We start from the raw sequence: 4447 nt of genomic DNA, 5'->3' as shown, positions 1-4447 counted from the left end.
AATACATGAAATCTTGTGTCAGATGTCACTTACGTATTTGAAAAGATCAGACTTTGTCTATTAAAATATTGTTAGGTTGACAACAATAAAGATTTAAAAAATATTGAAAAGGTGCTTGGATCACACATGCCTGGGATTTCTAAAGTACATCAGGTAAATCTACAAATCTAGACATTAAAGAAAGCATTAATATAATTTAGAGTTTAGTCATGAGAGGGCAAAGCAATGAAAACTCCAAGATTTAAATGATACTTTGCTAACCCAAGTATTTGGTGTCCTATTTTTATTTAGGGGGAACCTTGTTGTAACTAAACTGAGCTGGAAAAAGTGAATCTGTCCAGTGGCAGTGTGGTATCGCTTCCGTTATGTTACTGGTTAATGAATGGTTATCCTCCCTAAAGGACATGCAGAATTTGAGGTGGACAGGCCATTGTGGCCTTGAACGTCTTGGTCAAGGGTTATTCTAAGTCAATCCCACAGTGAGTTTTTATCTGCTGTACTACTTGCATCCATTCTGGCACTATTTTCCATGTGTTTCCTTCTATTTTTCACTCACTGCTGCAATTTCAGTACAGAAGAAGCCAGGTTTCCAATATTTCACTTGTAAGACTTGACAGTGGAGTTCTGTGCCTTGCTGAAAGTGCAGAGAAATATTCAAACTGGAATTGTAGCAGAGTAAGCTAGTTACAGGAATAACAACCAGTAACAGGTTGTTCTTTTCTGTTGTAAGTGATTGCCTTAATAGTTCAGCCACTGATGTACAACAGGGTTTTCCCCTTAGTTTTAGATTTTAATACATAGTGCATAGTTCAATCTTACTGGGGCCTTGCTTTTCTTTAATACTGCATCTTTTAATCCTGCAGGATTTTTTATCCTCCAAAGCACATGCAGTCTGCCCACACCACTTCTCTGTTTTTGATTTGTGTACTGCTAAATCAATTAAAAGGCTGACTAGTATTTAATCAAGAATGAGTGCCTATAAACTCCCACTCCATACCTTTCCCACTGACAACTATTAATTGGGTGTAGAACATACAACATCAGCTGTGAGTACAATAGTCCCAATAGAACCAGCTCAAGGAGGAAGGAAATTAATTCACCAAACAGCACCTGACAGTGGTAGGAGAGAGAAGCCTTTAAGGTGCACTTTCCTGTGGGCTTTTGTGCTCTCCTCTTTGTCTTAAGCATCATTGTTTTCAGGGGAAGGAGTTGGGGTTTTACAGTTGAAGTGAAAAGGGACTAGGAAAGCTCCTGTTCTAGATGGTGTCTTCCACACATGGGTTTTACTCACTGCAGCTCATTAGAACACTAAGTAATTTGATTTTTTTCTCTGCAGTTTCTATTCCTTTTTTGAAATGTAGCTACAAAGGAGCAGCATTTCTTCTACTAGAAAAAATGTGATTTTGAGTAGAACTTTCTGTAGGAAATTTCACATGGTTTGTTTGTGGAAGAGTTTTTCCTCTGCTAGCTATGGCAGGCTCTGATACATGTTGGGTGAGTGGTGTGGAATTCAAAAAAGTTAAGTTCTGAAGTTGCTGCTACAATCAGGTTTTTTTAGAAATGTCAGATAGCGCAAATCAATAGACCAAGGTCACAAATCACCAAGGAAGGGAAGAATCCTATAGGAAACACTCTATGGTTATAGGAAACACTCCAGGTCCCAGGGGTCTTTCTTCCTATCATTCCTTCCTATATTTCAATTAAGTCTTCATGCAAGAGATCAGAACATTCAAATTAATAGACAGTTCCAACACTCCAAACTAGGTACATATTTTTCCTACAAAATACAGAACTTGCTGTAAGGGATGCTTGGGTAACTGAACTCTATCCTCACACCCATGTTTGTTTGACTCTAATAAGGAATCTAGGAACTGATAATGCAGCCATCTCCAAAAGATGTCTCTTACAAGAGTTTGTACTCTGGCTGAGCAGTCAATGTACTGACCAGTGAAGTTGGTGGTTCTGCATTTTTATGATCTTCAACACATTGTCAATGCATAGGATCTTAACTTCCTAGAGGAAAGATGAGAGGGAATGGAAAAGACAGAAGGGAAAGAGGACAAAAGAAACTTATCCATAGCTTAGATCTGAGCATTTTTCCCCTTTGAAAATAAAAATTTGTTCACTCATTTGTTGATCAGAACTGCTTCTCCACTAATTGTTAGTTTGTGTTGTGAGTGGTTTAGGTTCTGTGTTAATCGTAACCCATTCAGGAACACCTCCCATAGCACTGGTGTTCCTTTGCCAGCCTCACCATGCTAACCTTTATCCCAGTCTTGTTTCAGAGGACAACCTTTTGTGTTCAGTCCTTCTCAGGTTCTGCATTGCAAAGAAAACACTGAGCCCAGGGCTTCTGTTCAGTCTTCTTGATCTGCCAAGATTTTATTTACCTTTTGTTTCTGATGCAACTGTGTGGATTCAGAGGAGTGGAAAAATAGGGAAAATACTAAACATTTAGCATAAACATGCTTTATGTGAAACAATAAAATATTAATGTATCTATAGATATCCTTATTTTGTAATAGATACAAATCACAAAAATGTCATCCTCAGAGTAATAGTGACTGTTGGTCAGTTTACAAATTATTTTCCAGCTGGGTACCTTGAGTGTTATAGTAGATATATACTATACAAACTATACATAACTAGATATATACTATACAAAATGTTTCTCTTGAAATTTCTCCTTGAGTTGATGAGTTCAGAACTATTCTGATGGTTGTTGTAGAGCAAGGAAAAGGCTGTCATGATACATGTCTAAGTATAACTCCATGTCACTTACAAAGCATCTTTTTTCTTCCGGTGGGCATATTTAAAAGCCCCAAACTGCAGGTTTATCCAGCATCATCAAAACAAAGTTATATTAGGATTGAAGAATCCTGTTTAACAAGCATCAGGCAGAGTTACACTGATGCTGCCCAGAGCACAGGATGTGCACAACCAGGATGTTTCCAAGACAAGCATTTTTCACTGTCATGTAACAGGAAGGCTGAAGGAGCTCTGTAATTGGCTGAGTAATGAAATGTAATTCTGCTTAGCTGGATAAATCAGAAAGCCTGATGTGTACACTGTTCTTACTTAAGAGAATGAGAATTTTTTACATGAAGTCCTTCTGCAACAGAACAGCACCTGACACTGGAATTAAAATTCAGGAAGGCTAATGATGAATGGCTAATGAAACTGGCAAAGCTTCTCTTTGCCCTTTTATACCTTTAACATCCACCTGACATTGAGAAAAATGCTCTTCAGTGCATTTCTCTTGTGCATTTCTCCCAGATCCTCACTGTTTTCCTGCTCCTGTTTGTATGACTTGTACCTTTTCTGTCTCATTAATGATATCAAAGCATCCAGCCCAGGCTGGAATTTTGGTATGGCTCGCAAATACTGCAAACTGCAAAGTAGGGCAGCATGGCTCTGGAGAAAGAGGAGGTGTGGACGTGGGATTGTAAACTTGGAGTAATAATTTCAGTCCTCAGAAGTCCCTGCTAGCCAGAGCTGAACCCTTTGGCTTTGCGAGACAGGGGATGTCACCTGTCACATGCATCACCTGTCAGGAAGAGATCACTCCCCACAATGCAGAAACCCTCAGCATGGGTCTTTCTTCTAGCTGAGGCTGATTAAAGCACTGGCCCAATAAATGGGATTCTGGGATCAACTCTCAGCAGTGGCCAAGTCTCATCTATTTTAAGAGAAGTTAAAAGGTTCTGCACCTTAACCCTTTGCTAAGCCTTCAAAAGCAGTGCTCCAACCTATGTTTTCCCTGGTTTTCAACACAATCTTCATGGAGACCTTTCCCTTTTTAGCCCTTTTAAGCTCTTCATGGAGACCCTAAAGATTTGCTGATTCATATTCAGCACTTGTTTGACTTGAGCATCACCAGAGTGCTCGCCAAACAAAGTTTGTCCCCACCTTGTATCTGAGAGATAGGTATTGTATTTCCCTCTGCTGTGCAAACAAGGAACCTGAGGAAGAAAGCAATTACATGATTCACCTTAATTGCACAGTAAGACAGTTGGTGCAGTCCTAGGGTTACTGCTGATCCCCCTGACTTGTCAGCAGGTTAAAATTAGATGATTTGCTGATCCAGTGAGACTTTTGCCTGTGCAATACAGGAACTTTGTCTTGGGATATCTCAACTGGATTTCAAGTAGGTTGAAATATCCTTGCTTATAAATTATTTGCTGCTTCTAGATTTGTAATATTCCTTTCTTCTACCAGTTCAAATTGAACACACTAGGATGCTTGCATGTGGTGGAGAAACAAGTCTCTGTTTTCTCAATCTGTTTTCTCAAGTGTATTAATGCCCTTCATCGAGAAGAAACCACAGCTGCCACAGTTGCTTTATGGAAATGTTGAGGATGACTATGAAACACTTGGCTGGTTGGCAGTTAACATGGGTTTGTCAAGCATTATTCATCTGACAAGAATCTACTGGGAGAAGGTTGTA

The 4447-nt window shown here is 39.3% G+C and overlaps 1 protein-coding gene across 1 annotated transcript in view; it reads right to left on the bottom strand.

Moving 5' to 3' along the window:
* CHMP4C (charged multivesicular body protein 4C) overlaps positions 1 to 4447 on the bottom strand; it is a 35797-nt gene that overhangs the window by 9331 nt on the left and 22019 nt on the right. The gene's annotated exons all lie outside the window — the stretch shown is intronic.

The sequence above is a fragment of the Vidua macroura genome, chromosome 1, assembly GCF_024509145.1.
Source record: "Vidua macroura isolate BioBank_ID:100142 chromosome 1, ASM2450914v1, whole genome shotgun sequence".
NCBI lineage: Eukaryota > Metazoa > Chordata > Aves > Passeriformes > Viduidae > Vidua > Vidua macroura.
The sequence above is the reverse complement of the archived record's forward strand: the minus strand, read 5'-3'. Positions and strand labels throughout refer to the sequence as shown.